Source organism: Camarhynchus parvulus, chromosome 1 (assembly GCF_901933205.1).
Source record: "Camarhynchus parvulus chromosome 1, STF_HiC, whole genome shotgun sequence".
NCBI lineage: Eukaryota > Metazoa > Chordata > Aves > Passeriformes > Thraupidae > Camarhynchus > Camarhynchus parvulus.
In genome coordinates, this window is record NC_044571.1 from 16,285,141 (window position 1) to 16,306,721 (window position 21,581).

A 21,581-nucleotide genomic window follows, 5' to 3' on the forward strand; every position below is an offset into this window, starting at 1 on the left:
TCTACAGCTTTAGATTTTTCCCTGCTCCTATAAAAGATGGTCTTTCACCAGTTGTAATGTGCCATCCAGTTCTTCTGCATGCGAGAAAAATCTAAGGAGCTAAATCAAGGCAACCAAGACTTTCACACAATTCTGATGTTATTATCTAAATACTACATTTTTAGGTAACCACTGGGAAACGAGGCCATATTCCTGAGAGTTATTCAATGCAGAGGCTTCTTGAGGCAAGAGATCTCTCCTTGAAGAACATCTTGCCAGAAGTACAAAGGGGGAGATTTTCTTTCCTATTGCCAGATGAGCAAAATGAGAGAAATTCTGAACACCCACACAACTAGAGGTAGTATTTAAGTCTGCCCAATAGAAAAGGCCAATACTTTTCTTATTCAATCCACCTATTAAAAATGGCACTTCGTGCTTCTACTACACACACATATATTTTATAAAAAGCTTGGGTTTTTTTTTACCAACTGCAGATCTTTTTGTTATTAAAAGCACACATGCTAAGACAGGAACAGTCTTAATGATCACACTGTTTTAGGCAAACCCAAAAGACAATTGAACTGCTAAATTTTCACACACACCGCATCTGGGAACTAAATAGTTAAGTGTACACATAGATAGTAAAATAAAGTGGGACTTGTAGATTGTACTAGCCAAGGAGCCAGAATCAGCTGGCCACATACAACTTGATCTTTCATTACACTGAAAGCTGGTGATGCTTAACAATTCTCTGAAAAACAGCAGAGAGGCATGAGGAAAACAAAAGAAACTAAGAGGACAATTTTAAACTTCCCTCATGCAGTACTGCAGAGGCACTTATGATCTGCGTTTACCAGTGTGCCAGTGGATTTTCCCAGCCCTCCTCTGTCGTACATTCTCTTACAGCCTGTTTGAGACCTTGCAAAGCTTTACTAGATAAACACCTATTAGTAATAAATGATTCTCCCAGATGTGACCGTGACTAATGTATTACCATCCTGACAAGCCTACTGAGTACAAGGCAGGTAATAGCTTCCCTCGCCCGAGGCACAGCACCAGGAATATGCACAATCATTACTAATTTCACCACGGCAGTGGCAGGCTGTTGCTGCCTCTCACAGCTACCTGCCGCAGCCATGCTCGGCTCTGCACGATACAGACAGCAGGAGGATCTCTGCCAGCAAGGCTGGAGTAGTTCAGCATCAGCAACAGCGTGCAGAGCCCTCACATTCACAGAGAGAACCGAATAGGAGCTGAGCTTCTTGCTCCTCCAGCCCTAGAAAAGGCATTGCTGCAGACACACAAAACCCTGCTTGAAAAAAATCCTTTCGCCTTCCGTATACTCCAAGCAGCCGAGGTTTCCCTGCTCACTCGCCAATATAAAAGATGAAAGCTGAGAACAGAAGCAAGGAAGAGCCCAGCGATGGGAATCCCGGCATCCCTCATCTTCCTAGCGGCAAGAGGTGAGGAGCAGCCTTCTCTCTCTCCTGGGTGTTGTCCCCTCTGACGCTCTCCATCACCACCACCTGCCTACCTCCGAACAACTGGTACGTCTCCTCACAACTGGCACCGACAATGCATAAGCCCAGCAACAGGGTGACTGATTAAAAAAAAAAAGCCAAAAAAAAAAAACCTCCCCAATACCACACACACAAAAAAACCCCAAATCCACCCAACAGCGAAACAGTGCCTCCGCCAAATCATAAAAACCTAAGGAGCATCTTTTTTAGAAAAAGCCCTAAGCGCTTCCAGTGCGACGGAATAAGGTATCGGGGAGGAAGCGGAGAGAGCTCGCCAAGACGAGGCACACGGGCGGAATCCCGCGGGCGGCATCCCGCGGGCGGCGCTCCCCGCACCGCGGCACCACCGGCGGGACCGAGCGAGGGCCGCGCCCGCCGGCTCTGCCCCCTCCCGAGAGGGGCGGCCGCGGACCCGCGACCCGCCGGACCCCGCCGGGCACCGCAGCCTCGCCCCCAGGCCCTTCCCGGCCCCTCGGGCGCACCTGGGCTGGGAGCGGAGCCGGGCGCAGACACCGACCGGCCCCAGCGGGATGGGAGGAGGGCGGCAGGCGGCCGCCAGCGGCGGTTGGGGAATCGCGGCTGGCCGAGAAGGAGAGGGACGGACAGGGAGCCGAGGGAAGGGGGTGAGGCGCGGGGCTGCCTCGCCGCAGCAGCGGCAGGAGCCCGGCAGCCGGGCGGTGACAGGTGAGGGCGGCGAGGGGCACGGGGCGAGCCCCCAGCGCGGCTCCCCTACCTGCGCTCCGGCGCCGCCGCTGCTCTCGGTGCGCCCGCTGGCGCTTCCCCGCCCGCCGCCGCCGCCGCCCCCTCGCTGCGCTCCCCCGCCCGCCGCGCACAGCCCACCCCGCTGGCCGCAGGCCCCGCCCCCGGCCCGCACTGACGTCTCAGCCCACCAATAGCAGAGGATTGAGGTGTCCTAGGCCACGCCCACATTCGCATCGGCCAATAGCAGGTCGCCGTGGGTCCATCTCCCCGCCCCTGGCACCGCCTCCCATCACCGCCCCGGCCGGGGCCGGCTCGGTTGAGGCGCAGCGGGCGCGGAGGGCGGCGGGGCCACGGGGCCACGGTCCCGGGGGTCGCGCCGGGCGGTCCCGGGGACAGGCCCGGTCATGGGGGACGGGGGGACACCTCCGCAGGGGGAGGGGCAGGGCACGGCTGTGAGGGATGTGTCCCTCGCTAACAGGGAGGGGGGAGGGGGCTTTTCGTGCGGGGGATTCCGCGGAACGGATGGGCTTCCTCTTTTTATTTTTTTAATTTCTTTTTTTGGCATGGAAACCGGTCCCCGCCTCCGGCGCGCAGAGCCGTTTGTCACCGGCTGCGGGGCGGCGAGGTGGGAGAAGCGCCGGAGGAGCTCTGCTGCTTGTGCTGGAGGGGTGGAGAGAGGGAGAGCGGCTGGAGAGAAGGGGATGTTAAAATTCAGTATCTCCGGTGAAAATGCCTCCAGCCCTTAAGCGTTTCTCCATCCGTTTCTTACAAAACTCTCATCTGGGCTTTCAGAATCCGTGGCTGGCGCCTGTAAGGCTTTCACCTTTTAGCTTTGCTCACACATAATAACAGTTTTAAAGTAAAAGCCACTTTCCAGCCGACATCGAATATCAGATGCATCACGGCAAAATGTAGCTCTGCTAGTTATGGATGCTCGAACTCGACTCCCATTTTCTTGGTATGCTTCAATGGTTATTTAAATTAGAAAAATATTATGAAGCCCAATGGACATAATGTGCTGCAGAATTCAGCAATGGTTGAGTATTGCAACCAAAACAATATTTCTTCTTTAAGAATATATACCCTAGAAAGATCTGCACAGACAGATAGCAGAATTTAAGGCATTGCAGTGCATAAAAATCAGGCATCTCATTTTCATTTGTTGTTCCACACAGACTGCTTCATGAGCCTTGGGGCACTGAAGTGTTTTAGTTTGGATCAGAGATGCACTTTTGAAGTAAATGCTGTCATCATCTCTGCTAGCAGTGCTGTAATTCAGAGTGTGGAGTGGTGCTGGAGTGCATGAAATAGTTCCCTTTTGTATAAAGCTAAACTAATGCATTCCAGCCACAAATGAGCCCTGGGTAGGACTCAAAGTGAACTAGTCAAACATCAGGAATCCCTGAGGTGAGCACAGCCTGAAGATCAGGCCCTCAGCACCAAGGGCTGCACTCCGCAGCTCTTAGAGCTTGGTGCTTGCCAGTGGAGTTGGAGATTTGGAGCTTTGTAGTTCAGAAGGAAGGTCCCAGGGGATCTCTAGTGTAACATCTGAAAGTAACATCTGATTCCTGGTTCACAGCTGGCAGCCAACCAATACCTAAAAACTTTGATGCTTAAAACTCTGCCAGAACTCCCAGTTCGTGTATGGATCATCCCATATTCTTGTGTCAGGAGTACATCACACCATCCACAGCTATAAGGATGACTTGAACTGAAGTAAAAAATGTGCTACCACTGCTGCTGATCCAGATATTGTCAGTGGCTTTTGTGGTCCTTATTAATCTCCCTACACCTGCAACAGATTCCAGGATAGAAGGCAGTGGTGGTACAAGTTTAAAATGAAGATAAATGACTGGGGAGTGGTTTAATGATTAAAAATAATTGAATGAACTTCCAATAACATATGTTAGCAATGAAAACATTTTTTTCTAACAGTGTGTCTTGTCTTTTAATATGAGGCCAGATTGTAAGAAATGTAGCACACAAAGTTTTTGTAAGAAAGCCTACAGAGAACCACTGTGGTAGCAAAATCAGAGCTGATTTTTTTCTTACAACATACACAAAATAAATTTCTTTTTCTTACAGTGCTTCTCACAGACAACCAGTTTGATGCACTAGCCTGATGTAGTTACTCCTTTTACTGAGATCTGTCTACTTTTGGAAGGTGTGTGTGAGAGAAATATCTTATTTGGTAGATAAGATAAAACACTTTCTTATAAACTTTAATCTTGAGGAGTTTGACTACAGACAGCCATCCATAATTTTACATGTCTGAAATCAAACATCATAGCTCACTTGTCTTCTAGGTTACTTCCATATTCATCATCATATTTTTTGCCCTCATCTTGTGGTTGTAACAGAAATGTTAGAATATAACAGATCTTTGTTTACTGTCTCCAAAAGTATAATTTAACTCAGTTATAAAGATGGAATTTTCTAATGTGAACCCTTCAAATCAGGCATGATGTGGAGGCCAAACCCTTTTTTACTGACATTCACATCTATTATAAAGATTTTCTTTTGGCAAGCTAGACTACATTTCACAAAGTCACTGAAACAAAATATAGGGAAAGATATAGGCAGGTGAAGCAATCACATATGACTCTGAATACAAATAAGCAGGTCCCATTCATAACAAGATATCTTTTTTTAGACAAACTTCCTGTTAAAAAAAGGGGAAACACCCAAGTTTCCTAAGAGCCACCTAAGTGTTTTCTCCAGGAACTCCTAAAGGAATTGTGGAGTGATGAAGGCCAGAGGCAAACACCTGAAGGCAGCAGCCAGATTGTCTTGACTTCCCTTTTTGGTCCCAGACACAAGCTGGCTCAGTGGCAGGCTGGCCCTCCAGTGCAGATTCGAGCAGTCTGATCTGTTCTGCTGGAATTGGTGAGAAGTGCCAAGTCCTACACATGTCCTACTTCTCTGGAGCACCTGTGAGTCACCCCTTCAGCTGGGTGCAAAGGCAGCTCCTGGTTTGGTGGCCAACCCATGTCATAGAGCCTGGAGAGAGACCTGCTTACCCACTGCATCCCTATTTTCCCTGATACTAAGAGCCAAGTAGGAATAATTGAGTAATGAGCATTAGTTTAGTGAGGTGTGAATGTATATAAATGGGCCAAGATATTATTCTGGCATTAGAAGAGCCTTTAAAAGGGCAAAAATCAATGGGAGTTTTTCTTAGCTGAAAAGTGCAGAAATTGGCACATGGATAGTAGCAGAATATTAATTTCTTCTTTCCTGCAATGACATTTCATTACACACAAAAGAAAGAAAAACCATGAAATAGTCAATAGATATTGTTTCTTTCCTAAGGTCTTAGAGAAAACAGTGTAACAAAAGGGAGTGATGCTGGGTTTGTTATTGTTCTCAACAAACTGGCTGTTGCTTTCCTGGGAACCAAGCTGTCAGTTGAGCAATCAGTACTTTTACAATAATTTTATCGTGAATTTCCTATACAGTGTTGCACTTTTAATACATGCAATAGTCACAATTCTCAGGTGGCAGAGTCTGCACTGACATCCTTTTACAAAACTTTTCCTAAAATGTATATTTCAAAATGTGTAATTTGGAAGTATTGCTCTTGATAGTTTCATTTTGAAGATTAGGCTCATGATCAAAGAGCTATGGCTTTATTCCTGCCTGCAATCATTTCTGTGCAAGGATGACAAATCAATTCTTTCTTCCTTCATTTGGTGGGCAATGCAATCAAAATGGCAAGTGGTTCACTCCACAAGATTTTCCTGGTGTGGGTGTGGTGTGTGTGCTGGTAGGGATGAGGGGTTTCTGCACATCCCTGAGACAGAAATACAAGCAGCTCTACTCAGCACTTCTAAGCTAGATGAAGTCCCTCCAAGAGCAGGAAAGTGACAGAAGAAATGGTACTTGGTCTTTAAGAAATAGTCTTACTGTCTTCTTTACCAAGACTTGTTTAGGCTATGAAAAGTACCAGTGATCTAGAGCTTACCTACTCTCTGCCTCTTAGTTTAAAAATAGGTTTTCTGTGCTGCTTAACCACCTGCTGTACTCTCCCCCTATGCATTAGCACTGCCCTTTCTGCTGGCTCCCTAAACATACGTGGGTAGATCGCGAGATGCACATTCTGCTTTTACAGAGGCAGGACTCAGCCTAATTATAACCTGCAAGATCAGAATGTGACTGTTTTGACTTGCAGAAGCAAAGATGAATAACTGAGTTGTTGGCATTTAATTTTAGATATTCTGAACTCAGTCCTCTTTTTACTGGAATTTATTGTACTTATGACAGTGGTAATACCTGAAGAAAATTACCTATATGTGCAAGTGATCATTTGCATTGTACTTTCCAATGAAGTAAATTGACTTTTAGCAAAGTAAAAACACTTTTGCTGTTCTTTTCTAATCTAAAATCAGTGTGGTTTTGTTATTTGTCTATGATGAGAAAATAATGGACAGAATAAAGTTTAAAAATATTTTTACCAGACTACAGTAAATTAAACAATCTGACATTTCAAGATCTTTATTTCAATATTAATGACTAGTTGTGGTTAATGGATTTCATTCATCCTAATATCTCTTACTGTGTGTAATAGGCACCTTCAGTGTTTACATAGGTAGCTTTGCCCATGATGTATTTCATCCTTGAGCATAATTTATAGTTCTATGTCAGCATTTGGTTGGAACAGACAGGGGTAAGATGACATGATTGCAGGGTGGTTTTCTGCTGAGGTAGTCTGTGTGTAAAGCTCTTGAGGGCAATTCCTGGTTGTCTAGACCCTTCAATGCTGCAGTGCTCACCTTCATCTCAGAACAATGGTACTGACATATATCATTACAGACTAGCACATCACTTTGTTTTCCACCTATTTTTCACCCATGGAGCTCTGCTGTCCCTAGCAGTGATGTCAGAATGAGTGTCCCTGGGGTGTCTCTAGCAATGATGACAGATTAGATGGGATAGCTCACATATTTTTGTAGTGATTATTTTCTTAAAATCCATCCCATTTTCAGAACATTTGTAGCTTTACGTAAACACTTTCCCAAAGCATGTCCCTTTCATTATATTTAAATACTTTACTTTCCTTCGGTGTCTGACTTCTCCTTCTTACTCCTTTCTCTCTTGATTGCATTTAAACTATGTAGTTACTATTGTTTTCATACCAGCAGTATCCCTCATTTGGGGGCTCATTTGACCTAATTTTTAAGAGACAATGTTTCCATATAAAAGAAGAATCACCCTTCCTTCTATAAGAAATATAATTTGTTAATTGTCTTTCTAAGCCAAGGCTCATGGAGAGTCCACACATTTAGTGTCTGTATACACAATCAAAAAACTTCACCTAATATATTAAATACTGCACCTAGGCTGATGTACCACTAAATGTACTCCCCAATTAAATCAAAAATACAACTTTGTTTAAATGTATTTTTAGTAAGGGGAAAGATGTGTATGTGTTTGTGTAGCCTGACATACAAAAGGTTATGTTCTGAAATCTGAATGTAAATATAGCAAAGAAAAAGGGGTTGGACAACAGTATGAATGCAGTTGAGATGTTTCAGTTTTTATTTATTGTAACATGTATTATCATCACAATTTTTCTTAAATAGAGTCTTACTCTTGGACAAAATTCTTATGTAGATGGATCAGGTTTCATACAAACACAAAATAAGAGAATCATCCTTGCTTCCCCTGCCTTATAATTCAAGGGTTCATAGTGAGAGACCATTGGAAAAGGATGAAGTAGTTCACACACATGATAGACAATTGGCTGAATGTATCCAAATTTGTAGCATTGTGGCAGAGGTTTTTGAGGAAAACACTGAAATGGCTTTCCTGATGTTTGCGAGGAACTCAGCAGGAACACATAGGAGCACACAGGAGATAACATGGGTGTGCATTCCTGAATTTTTAACACCCATCCATCCTGGGCAGGGTGAATGTGAGAGCTTGAGAGATGACATAGTGGGGACAAACTGTATATGGACTTCCAAATGAAGACAGTGTATCCAGTGCTGTACAGATGGAAGGAACAAAGAGAGGGTTGAAGGAGAGGAATATTTAGAACTTGCCATTTCCCATAGTAATGATGAATTATTAAGGTAGTTGGTGTCAAGGGTAAGAAAACAGATGTTGCAGCAATAAATGTGTGGCATAATGAAAATCTGGATGAGTTTTAAGTATGCATATAAATGCAAAAACCCTTCTACTGGAAATGTTAGGGGAAAGTCTTGTTAGGATTTCAGCATAATTTGGCTACGAAAAAAAGATGGAGGTAGAAAGTGCAGATAAGTGGCAGGCTAGATATGATTTGTCATGGTGATTGCAAAGGAGATGCAATTGAATCTGCTGTTTTAAACACATCATTCTTGAGGTCATGTCCCTGGAGAACAAACCTGAGCCAAATTTTCTGAGGTTTTCCTTTGAATAAAAACAGTCAGATCTGCAGTGAAGAGATGAATATTCAAAATAATAACTAAATCATCATAGGGTCACATTGTCATGAATACTGGAGGTGGGTCTTGAAAGAACGCCAAGTGACATGAAGTGGTAATGGGTAGATGCACAGAGAGAAAACAACAAAAAAAGAAAAATAATGGAAACTTAAGGAGGACAAGGTTTCAGTAATGGATTATTATTTTTCAACTTTATCTCAGTTCAAAATCAGTAACAGTCAAAGGTAAAAGCAGATTATGTTGTGTCTAAGGGTAGAAACCTAGTTTACAGAGGTTCTGGAATGAAACTGGAGAAGAGGTAAATTTAATGAGCTTGGAGATGGGAATGAGGAGCAGAGCAGTTTGTAGCTGGTGAGAAAAGGGGATCAGAAAAAGAATATTTTTGGTGGGAGCGTGAGAACTGAAGGAGGAGTGAACAACAGTTTGCTCAGGACGGAAGAACTGGAGGAGTTGGAAAAGAGAAATTCTCAAGATGTGACATGGAAGAAGGAAAGGAGTTACAGATAGGGAAGTGATGGAAAGCACATGCCTTCATGTAGAAGACATTGGTGAGATCCCAATGTGGAGAGTGAAGGAGATGCAGAGTAGAGAGGAGCAGAGTAAAAGGGAGGATGATTCAGGGTAGCTAAAATCCTACTTGAGATGACAGATGTTCCCCAACTGGAAAATGGAGAGTTACCTAACCAGGAAACAGGAAGAAATATAGAAGCATAAAAAAAGCATGCAATGGTGAAAAGGGGTGACGTGAAGGACGTAGAAAATTAACAACAATCCTTGGGATAAAAAGAGAAAGGAGAAATGAAGAAATCTGGGAAAAAGAGAAGGGAGAGAAATACTGAGAATTCCTGATCATCTGAAAATTGTGGAAGGATTGACTGACAAGGCTTGAGGGAGAAGATGACCTCAAGTATGAGGGTGCAAGGTATATGATCATTGTTTAAAAGGGAGGAACACAGCATCAGAGATTCAAGAATATGGCTGATGAAAATCAGTGCAAGGCTGTAAGCCTTGGTATAGGCTGAACTGAGGGAGGAATGAAGACAGAGGGAGACATGGCACTCTTCAGCCAAGTCTCAGGTGAATTGGTGAAGACTTACCTGGAATACAATGAAAATAAAATAATGCCTTGAGCAGAAATAAAAGGACAAGGCTGAAGATGGAGAGCAGACAGAAAGAAAATTATAGGGGGAAGTGAGTAGAGTCATATTTAATACCACTAATAATGGAGAAAGAGTAAAAGGGATGTAGCCTGGGAGGAGTATGGACAGGGAAAGAGCAAAAGTCCAGTGTGACTGCCATGAAATGTATCTGGGGAGATAGAAATGAATGGAAAAGAGAAACTTCTGAAAGAGAGGGAAGATAAAAAAAGACTTGGTGAGGGTGAAAGGAACGACATATGAAAAAGTCATGGATGACAGGGGTTTTTTACAGAGACAAAGAAAGTGGGAGGAAAGAAGGGTGTAGGTGTGAAATTTGAAGCTGCAAAAGAAGACAGGTAGAAGCAGTAAGAAAGGAAGATGTAGCATAAAGACAAAATTTTCAAACTTGGATGGTAAAAATAATGATCTTAAATTCTGTTTAGCTATCTTAGTAGAAGGTGGCTTTAAAGCAGAGTCCCTCAAAATATTTTTCTTTTTTCTTTCCAGACATCATCTGCAAATAGTTACTCAGATGTGTAGGCTTTTCTCTGGAGAGAGCAGTGGGAAATGAACTATGGATTCCTACTCTGTCATCTTCAGTGTGTGCATTAGGTGGTGGTGGTGGAAAGGCTGACAGAAACTATATTTAATAAAGTATCAGGTGATTCATTTGGCTGAGAGAAGGAATAGATGTTAATAGTGCCGTTCCTAAACAAGTGTAGATCTTTCTGTTTCATCACATTTGGCAGGTCTGTTTGGATGATGCCTAATACAGACTTCAGCCTGAATGCAACCTAAATGGCTGAGACCAGGTTCATTTCAGCACTCTGCACTGGTGGGCCCTGCTGCTTGATAATAATGTTGGCTTCTGTCTCAGGGACTTTCCTGTTTCTGCAGCTGCTTCTGCTTTGTTTGGAAGTGCACTTTTTTTTTTCTTGGACATGGGACTTGCTGTGCTTCTGTCACCTGGAGCTTGTGTTTCTGCAGAGAACAGTCCATAAGACCATGCATCAAAAAGGAGCTTTCCCATGTGAGCACAGAACACCCACTGGCTGAGTGAATTCCTCCTAATGCTGCTGGCAGGCAGCTTTGGCTCCTGTGAAATTCAGTGTGTGTTTTTACATGCAAAGCTGTGGGACGGGATCCATCTTGCTGGAATGCACCGCTCAGTCCCTGGGATGGCTCAGCAGCTGGGGCTCTTTGCTGAGGGGGTTCTGTTCTCACCTGTCCTGGGGAAAGAAAGGTCTGCTGGTCTCATGTCCTGCAGGCTCACCATGGTGCTCTGCACCAGCATTTGTATTTCAGTCATGATGCCCACAAAAAGCCTGCTTCCAAGAGAAGCTTTCTCCTTCCTGTTTTTGAGAAGGGATTTGGTTGTTAAGCCTGGGAGCTGCAGCAGACTGTGGTTCTGATTTGTTTTCTAGGAATGACTAAGAGAGGAGGAGTTTGTACTCTCTGACTAAATTCTGATGACTCTGTTAGCAACCACATTGCTTTAACTGTACATGAGCATGCTGAAGTATGTTTTTAATATTGCAAAACCCTCCTCAGTTTCTGATATTGCTTCTCACATACATGATGTTATTTTCCATTTTTGGCTTCAATCCTTCTGTGTTTGGCATAGAGGATTTTCCAGAAATATTTTCAAATGGATTTTCTCAACTTAGTAAACCAATTACTTTCATATATTTTCATTGTTGGCTAATGTCTGAAGATTTCTTATTTTGAGTAAAACCCCTTGACCCTGGTTAAAAACAACGTTTTATTTTACTATATAAGCATCTTAAAAGTAAAATATATTAAATCAGAAAAATTAAGAACTAGTACGGTGGAGATTTTGCTTTCAAGTTATAGCAAAGAATGCAGAGAAAAAAGTTCAAGTCTTGATCAGAATAATGGGATGTGGAATTAATGACTTGGTTGGAAGCTGCATCAGAAAAAAGGTGGTGATTTGAATCCTCAGAGGCAAAATGCATGAATTACACAGTAGCTGGTTTTGGTTCAGAATGATGGTTGTCCCAGATTAGATTCCCTGGTATCATTTTAACAGTATCCAACTGCAACAGTGAATAGTTTCTTGTGTTTAGTCCCCAACCAGGAAAAAAAATGTCTAAGAAAAAAATCTGGATGTGCAGCCTGATACTCACTGTTGAAAATCTGAAAACATAAGGCTGCAGTTCTCCATTGTGGACCACTCCCTGGTGAAACTAATATATTTTTCTCCAAAACTGTGTTGGAACTGGTTATCCTGTACTGCAGTGACATCTACTGAAGGAAAGCAAAAAAAGTCTTGGGAAAGCAGTCTTTGCCTTTCTAAAACATAATACAAACATCAGGGATTTAATATATTATTGAACACTGAGAGGTTTAACATTTTTCCCTTTGTCAATTTCAGAGCTATTATTGTCTGGTTTTTAGGAAGCACCCATCACCACTATGTTCGCAGACTTTAAACACATAACTAATGTATTCTGTGACCTGTTTTGTATGCAAATACTTAATTCCTGAAAGATTGTGGTTTAGTTTTAGTTCGTTCTCCATTTGAGAATGGAAGTAAAGGGACTTTTTTCCTCACTGAAGGAGGGTAGAGATTAGAATTTCGGGGGCTGGCAAGCATAGATATTGTTCAGACAGAGCTGGCTGCTGTGTGCCACAGCAGGCAGAAAGGACAAGAGAATTGTCACTTCTGCTACTAAGGTGAACTGCTTGTATTTTTATTAGCTTTAGGTAGAGAATATTTGAATATGTGCTTTCTTTATGCTCTCCTCTTGCAGCAAGCAAGAAATTAATTAATGAATTGCAGAAGACTAATGGATTGCATTGTGTACAGCTGCTTGTAGGGGAGACCTGCCTCATTTGCTGGCAAAGCTTTGTGGTCTGTAGCTGCCTCATCCAGATACTTCCATCTCTTTCTTCCGGGGAACTGGATTATGGGATCTAATCTTCTTGCCGTTGGCAGCAGTATATGCAGGTCTCTGGATGAGGAGAAAAATGGGATTCATGCCTGCACTTCCATCCCTCAGAAGCAGACAACATCTTGTCATTTTAGTTGCAAGATCCTCCTTGAAGGGATACCTCCAAGCAGAAGAAATCCCACCACTGTATGCGTGTGACAAATTATCAATAAAGTATAAAAAAACCCATAATGTAGCAATTCAAAATACTGTTTGATTGAGATTACTGTTGTTTAAAAAAGACCTGAAAATACCAGCAGGAAGGGTTTATGGTTCTGCTCCCTTCTGCATTTTTTTTCTGGTCTTCCATCATGCAACACTTACAGCCTATAATTAAACCAGCTTGCTGCTATTTGCATTTTCATGAAAGGGGCCTCTCCTAACATACCTCTCTTAAATCTCCTATTTGATATCGAGTGAAATTTAATTTCAAGGCTTTACTCTTTGCAGATCATTTAACTCTTAATGGCTTTTCATCCTAAATCTATCTCTGCTTCTGTCTGAGCATATGTGTCTCCCTCCTCATCTCTCTGTCTTTCTTCCTCATTATTTGTTCACCTTTAAGCCATTCCGGAGCTATTGGAAAGACAGATTGCAAAGACAGAAGCCTGAATTTTGCTATTATGCTCTACAACTCTGGCATAAGTTCCTACACATTCCTATCAGAAATATTTCTGGAACTGAAAACCCAGCGAGGGAAAAAATGAGCTCTAGGCTGCTTATTAGTTAAATAGTTCTGTATGGCACTATTTGCACATGGGAGTCATATTTATGGATTTAGCTGAACAGTCAAAGAATAGTGCTTTGCACAATATTCTTGGAAGTGCTTAACTTAAGGTCATATATAAAACTAAAATACAGTTTATATGCTCAATTCTAGGTCCTTTGTGTAAGGCATCCCTTAGAAAAGTAATAGCCAGTAGCAAAGCACGTCTAGCAAGTGGAATTTTCTGTTGATTCTCTCATTCCCTTCCCTATCTTTCCTTTTCCTGACAGAAACAGATGGAATTTTATTTTCTCACAATTACTATGAACTGAGACTAACAACTCTTAAATTAGCAGTGAGGGGGTGGAAAGGTGTGGAAAGCAATAAAAACATGCAAACCCTCTGTAACAGTCTGAACAGTGAAATGTAGAAATAAATCTTGTCAATCAATAAATCATAACTGCCCGGTGGCTTGTGGATTACACCCAATACATGTAATGATCCCTCAGTCCTTCATATAATTTGTGTATATTAAATAATAAAAAAATTATCTTGATTAGACCTTCCAAGCTTCTGTGTAAATAAGGAGGACTGACATTTTATTTACCTACTGATAAAGTCTGCAAAGGATTTTTTTTCAGCTTGGAAGTTGTTTAAGCATGGAAGCCTTTGACTTTCTGAGAACATTTCCTTTAGGTTCTTTGCCCCTTTTAATCTTTTTTTTTGCTCAGTTTCCTCTCTTCCAGAATTTGGTATTTTCTTTTTGTGACCACTATTTTATTTTTTAATTGTAGTATTTAATCACAAGAGATGGCACAATGGTAATAAGCTCAGTTTAAATCCTACTCCAGTTACCACATGGACATCATCTGAGAAAGCAGCCACTTGACTTTCTTGTAGGCTGGTTCTGGAGTGGGTCTGGATGTGCTGCAGGTACTGGCCACAACATGATTGCCTGACACATGCCCCAGGAGTCACACGAAGACTCCCTGTGCTACAGCCATGTTTAATTTTGAGAAAGAAGACTTTCTAAATGAACAGGTTAAATCACCCTCTAAGCAGGCTATATGGAAAGATGAGGAAATGGACATTCAGAGAAGTAGATGCTGCTGAGATGTCATTTTCTAAGCCCTGACTGAGGTGTGCAGGAGGAAGGCCTGATGCAATTCTCAGTTTTGTTCCTGATGAGGATCTCCTGGTGGAAAATGCACATCACTTGAGCTGGAGTGAGGGGTCCCCTTCAGCACCAACAAGGTGGGGATGTCCTTTCAGGCAAAGAGAAGTAAAGGAAGAAATTCTCAGTGAGGGAAAGAAAACACCTAAAGGTGAGGTATATTTCAAGCTCAGTTTTGTCTTTGCTACAGAATCATGCTGGTCCGAGTATGGGTTGTGGGCTGCTCTAAGATCAGTAAATTCCTTTTGGGTATGAAGGACTTTGCCATACTGATATTGCTGATACTGACCTGTTAGTTTGAGAACAGCAGGTCACTACATTCTTGGTAGTGTTTCTATTGACCATAACCCTTTCTAGAATTGATTACCAATGCCAGGTGATGAGGATTGCTGCCTCTGGTCTGCAATATGTGTATCCCTTCTTCTCTGCTCCCACACATGCATGATTGAGGCTGCTGTGTAAAACAATAGCCCAGAGGCTGTCAGGGATTCCTTCCTATCCCTGAGGAAGCTGAAATACAGAGGTTGCTCCCAGTTACACCCCTGCAGCTTAAGCAGAGTTTCCATGAAGATGACTCTGATGCATGGGATGAAAGATGTTCAGCACACTAAAATTATTCAGCTACATATTTTCTGCCAAGTAGACCCTGAAAGATCTGGGAGAAATGCCAAAGCAATGCTGGTAGATGAATTCTTCTAAGCCATCATGTCCTTGACTGCAGGAAGACAAAAATGTTCGATCAGGACTTTTTTTAAGGTTACCTTCTCTTTGTTTTGTTTTTCTTTGTATGGACCACCTAAATACCAGCTAAAAAATGGCATACTCATTTGATGATGCCCATTTTCTCATGGAAAACCATAAGTTAGATATAGCTTTTAACAATTTAGTTTCCATAGATTCCACTTTATTTATTTTACAGTTACCTCCTACCAGTATCCTACGCATTTTCCTGGGTTTTCTGGGTTTGCATTGTTTTGCTGATTCACTGCATACAGCACATTGAAAATTCTTGATAATCTTGCAAACAAAATCAGCCTGATTCAAATTCCTTATACTGTGTGCTCATTTCATGGAAGATCCAACTTCACTCTCCCTCAGCATATACAGCTGGGAAAGGTTTGACTTAAGTCAGATCTAAAATCTCCTTCTTGAACATTTGTTTAACAGGATTCTGCACTACATATTGTTTTGTATTTTGGACTTTTTTACCTGTGCCTAAAGGCAGGGGCTATTGACATTTCTGCCATAGTGGCCCATTCATACAGAACTTTTCTCTGAAATATGGCTTGGTTAGTTCACTGAACTACTTTTCTTCATCTGAAAAAAATTCAAAAATTACTGCCACGGCTATATCAATATTGTTTTAAATAAATTCTTTGCTCCTGCTAATTTTCATGAGATTCAAGTGTTTCTAGATAATGATGTATGTTTACTAAGCCTTTTCAGCACCTCAAATCCCTGGTATTATTTAACAATATAAGTATTACTACAGTTCTATGGTTTTCTTTTATTGATATGGAGAAATTTTCATTTTTGGTCTGACATTTTTTCCTACATTGTAACAGGAAGATATCTTTCTATTTTACTTCAATCATACACCAACTGATGTTTCTGATGCTCCCTTTCATGCCTTATTTTTAGTAATTGTGCTTATGCCTTCAATGGAACATTCATTTCACATTAGCTTCTTGTACTCTGGTGAGATTTTGTAGTCATGTAGAAAAATAGTATAGAAGCCTTTAAAGAAAGATTGTTGAAAATTAATTTTTTTAAAATAATTTTTGAAGAATTTTCTAATTTTTGACTCCTCTGAGAACTTGAGTAGCCAAATCCAGTATATACTAAAATAATAAGCATTTTTATTCTGTAATATATTTCCATGTGAACAGAGGGAAGAAAGGAGCTGAGCACATAAGTGTTCAGGAGGTGGTGGGTACATAAGGGTCAGTCAGCCTGTAGTAATAAATGTCCCATTTAATCTGCACAGTGCTGGATTTAAAGGCATGGTTAAGAATTCTGGATTACAAAGGATATGAACAGCTCTGAACAGGTATATCTTTGTCTGGGATTTGGGGATTTATTTGATTATGCTGCATATGGTCATATGTTCATGGCAACAGGGATGTGCAAAGAGCCTCTGTAAACCAGAAAAGACAGAACTATTCCTGTAATCAATGACTGGTGTAATTGGCTTTGCTACCAGTGGAAATAGCCAACAAAGTTCCAAGGAAGCCATGAAGTGTCTCGATAAATATAATAAAAGTATCAATATCTACAAAAATCTACTACAGCACATAAACTTCAAATGCAGCTAAAGATAAATAAAAAGAAAAATAAAAAAAGCAAAACCACATATAAAGGTTTCTTTTTCTTCATGGGCTTAGAATGAAGGTAGACTAAAGGTGGTGTCATCCAGACCTGTAGCATCATGCGTGCCAGGACTAATATTATGTGGAAGTTGTTCAGAGCAATGTAATTCACATTTAGTGTTATTTTAGGCAATGTTAACATAGTCCTGACTCACAAGAGAGAGAAAATTAATTTGGTCTGGATCCCATTAGTCTCCCTGAGAATAAATCTTAGTTGAAATATGTTTATTTATCAAATTCAGTATCTGATTTTCAGAAGCTACTTTACAGTCAGATTTACAGATTTGCAGTCCTAGTTTGCCTCCTATTTTTATCAAAACTAGGGCTTTGGAGGGGCTAAGCTAAAGCTGGGGGGCTTTCCAAAGTTGCAAAACAAATCAATTGTTCCTTTTGTTTCTGTTCAGTCTGCTGCTTTTTCCACCTGCTGGAGCATTGACCATCTCACAAGAGCTTGTAGCCCAATCTTTGGATTTGGTCTTTACCTTCCCGTTTCCTGCATTACTACTTTGCCCTTTTGGAGTAAGGCAGTTTTATGTCCTACTGCTATATTTTCCTTAGATCACTGTTTCCTAAAGTTATTGAAACACTGAAAATGCCCACAAGGACGGATTTCATTAAAGGGCAGTACACGGGTTTAATTGTAACTGAAATAAGAGAAATTGACCCTTCTTTTGTCATCTCTATGCAGTAGTCATTTCTCCAAATGCCTTGGGCATCCCGGACTGTCAGTTTGTTCAACTTGACTCAACAAAGAATTCTAGGGCACTATTTTGCAAACTATGTTTTATTAGTGAGTTGGCATCAAGAGTCATAAAATATAAAGGTTCCCAACTTTGTGTATTAAAATAAACTGAATTTGTAGGTTCTTCAGTAGTGAAAATTTCCAATTTTCAAAAGCAGTTCCCTATGATCAGGACTGGATAGAGCAGTGATACAAGGATGGGGATAGTGCAATGGCATTTCTGTTTTCTCATCCCATGATATCAGAAGTACTATTTGGGTGTTACAGCTCTCTTCTTGTCCTTCAACATCCCTACATTGGATCAGAAAAGTCAACCAGACAAATCACAACCATTTGCTATTCCATGGTGAGCACTTTTGAGCTGGAGGCATAAAATACCTCAAAGTGTTCATGTCTCTGGCCAACAAGAAAAATTGGTCATAGTCCCCATGGTTTCTAGGGCTTAATGCCCTGGCACAGTTCCAGCATGTGTGGGATTTTGCAAATGTATTCAAGGAACAGCTTTCAGCCAAAGGTTATGAAGGAAGAGGGTCCTGTAACTTCTCTGCTGTCATGGTGTGTCTGAACAGAACCAGCACCACCGCAGCCATCACCATAGCCAGCTGGCCAAGAGAGGCAGATGGAATAAATATAGCAATGCTGCCATGAACTGCAGTTTTGAACACAGGTCAGGGGCATAGAAGGCCCTATTCTGCACATGGAACCAGGCCACTTTGTAAATTAAAAACAAATTAAAAAGTGGGGATTTTCTAACCTTCAAATTATTTAGGTGATCATATGCATTCACTAATTATCACATGACTGGTGGTAGGGCACTAGGATGAAGTAGAGAGGTTTTAAAGTAACAATATTTTAAAATAATCATCTGTCTTTTAAATAATAAAAATAATCTTTATGTTAAATAATAATTTTTAAAAAATAAAAAATTACTAAGGTTTTTCCTTGTTGCTAAGTAATTTTAAGTAGGACATTAGTAACTTGCTGTTTGTTTACAATAGTAGTCTGATAGATAACTAGCTCAACTAAGAGAATACAAAAACCTCCCAAAACCAATCCTTAAATAGTCTATCCATACATTAGGTAAATAATCCATGTCCTCCCAGCATTACCTCAACCTGTTCTTCACTTGTCAGAGGTAGTAAAACAGGTCTTTGTCTTGTGCAAATAAAAAGACATTTGAGCATTTCTAAGTAAAACTTTGAGAGAAAAAATATTTGCTTAAGACAAACAACTGTTTCACGACAGACCTATTTTGGGTGAAAAGAATGTAAAAATCTTAGCAATGTGTCTCTGGTGTATAAATAAATGTCCTGTAATTGTCTTTGCTAAAAGTGGAGGTAATGGTGTTGAAACAATGGCCTCCATTGAAAAAATGAAATCCTGTAAAGTGATAAATGTGTAAGGTCAGCTGAACTATTTGAAGGTAAATCACTTTTCTTTCCTTAGCTTCTGACATCTTTAATCTGAGAAAGAAGATGTCCAGAAATTAACTCTGTGTGTTCCCCAGAGGTAGGAAAAGACCTATAACAGATATAGGATCACACCTGCCACTTCACTTAGCAGGAACCCCTCCATTACCCTGCCTCTTCCCTGGATTAGACAATTCCTAGCAGAAAAATCTCCAAACTGTGTTCAGACATGCTCAGCTCCTGCTCAGACTGCTTCACACAGATTGCTGGCAAGACTGATGAGGCTGATGCATTTCTGGCCAGCCTGTGGCCAAGGGGCTAATGCTTCACATTCCTCCTGAGGGGCTGGGGTCCCTTAAACAGGTAATGGGCAGAACTCCACCTGTATACACAAAGAACTGCCATATCAGTGGGCCCAAATCATACTTAGAAGTTCCATCTGGAGAGGAGAGGGCTGACCAGGAGGTAGTTGAGGGGTGCTTTGACTACTTGTACAGCTCACACAGATTTGCCGTAACAGGCAACAGGAAACACACATCAGGTAACATCACCAGGAGTGGAGAACATTTAGCACTGCAGAAACTAGTACCTTATTTCATACCAGTTTACACAATGTACTCATGCCATACTTTCTCCATTTCTCAGTTTCCATTGTACCTTCCAGCCATTCCTAATTCGGATGTCTCGCAGCTCCCTCCAGTTTTAGATGTACTTTACATATTGTTATATTGTGTGTGTGTATATATATATGTTATATTGCGTGTATATATAGCTGATATGTACATATCTATACAGCACTGCTGCTGTCCCAGCAGCAGCAGTATCCTGCTGTAAAGAATTCTCTCAAGGAGAGGAGAATGCACTTAAGTCAGCAGTTGAAGGATCCTTATTGCACGTGTAGAAACAATGTGTTTGTGATGGGAACATCAACCTCTGCACCAGTGACTGGGTGCAAGCATAGAGGGTTTAGTTTGAGAGGGTTTTGACTCTGGCTCTGTGCTTATATCCTCTTTCCTTTGAAGACATGAGAATTTTTCATTAGAGCTTACTTTGTGGAGTTATTTTGGGAAAAACCTCACAAGAAATGGAACAACAATAAATATATAAACACTGGAATAAAGAAAAAGCTGATAATGCCAAGTGTGTAAGAAATTACATCCCTGGCAAAAAAAAAAGAACTACTAGAATGAAAAAACATTATGTTCTGATAATTCCCATATGCATTTTCTTTACATCTCTGGTCCTTCCATTAGAAATATGATTCTCCTTCCCTGTGTCCTGCTCAGCTGGTATTTTGGTTGTGACAGCTTTTCATTTTTAAGAACAAAGGAATTATTTTTGGAAAGGAAACAGAGATTTATGAAGTCCCATTATTTTTCTCTGAAAATGACAACATAAACGATTGTATAAAAAGTACAAGCAATTGTTACAGGCAAAAAAAGAGTTTTCTTTCTTACCCTCAGCATCTGCCAGCTACAAAAGAAAAACCCAAAGGGATGTTCTCTATTTAAAATTATCTCTATTATTATCATCATAAGACAGTCAGAACTACTTCAGCCTTTACAGGTCTATCTCTTTGTGATATCCTGTTAGCTGTTGGTAACAACAGTGTTATATTGTGTTGAGGAGTCTCACAGGTTTTTCTATTTTAGCTCATCACATTTTCTGACATTCAAGTTAAGTGTACATTCTTATGTTTGTCTGTGAGTTTACATTATTTGCATTTTTCTTTTTTGAAAGTATTTATTTGTTGTCCCTCACTCATCTCTACATTAAACAGCCCCACATATACAATGTCTCCTTGCATAAAAGTCTCAAGAGAATTTTTAATTTGTTTCATCATCTGTTTTTGAAATAATTTTGTTTGCATTTTTTTGAGATGGAGAGAACAAAATAAAACACAATAGAAAATATAACTCTGATTTAAATCGTGCTTGGATATTGTGAGAGTTATTTTCACTGTTGCTTACAGACACCTTTCTTGATAAAGATCCTTTTATGCAGAGGCTTCCTAAGTGTGGCCTTAGGATTTGCCTTAGGGACCATGAGCATCTTTGACCCTTTCTTGTGGCTGAGGCAGAGAAAGTATTCCTAACAAGTTCCTGAGAAGTATCTCTTTGTCTGCCTAAGAGTGAGTGTGTATTATTTTAGCAGTTCCATGATTTATTTTAAAACTCTCTGAATGTACTGTTTAACCTGAGGACTTGTCCTTCACCTCATCCTGTTGTTTCAACAACTCTCCCTCTGATTCCTCAATCTCCAGTCTGGAGGTAGAACAGAAATGGTGTATAGGGCTATTCTGGCATTTTCTTACTGTTTCTATCCTCTTCTTATATCCTCATATTTTTATCAAAGAACATTTATATACTTTTTAAAAGAAGTAGGATATACAAAAATGCTGTTAAAATTGAAAAGTAGCAAATGGTTGGAATGCTTCATTTTTTTCACCCATAGACTGA

At 40.9% G+C, this 21,581-nt stretch overlaps 1 protein-coding gene across 1 annotated transcript in view; it reads right to left on the reverse strand.

The window, feature by feature from the left end:
* The window catches only part of CDKL5 (cyclin dependent kinase like 5), a 124,301-nt gene extending 122,018 nt beyond the window's left edge, over window positions 1-2,283 (reverse strand). Inside the window, exon 1 of the mRNA XM_030957525.1 lies at window positions 2,233-2,283. The gene's annotated coding sequence lies outside the window, so the exon portion shown is untranslated. The remainder of the gene's footprint in view (window positions 1-2,232) is intronic.
* Between the last annotated feature and the right edge of the window lie 19,298 nt (window positions 2,284-21,581).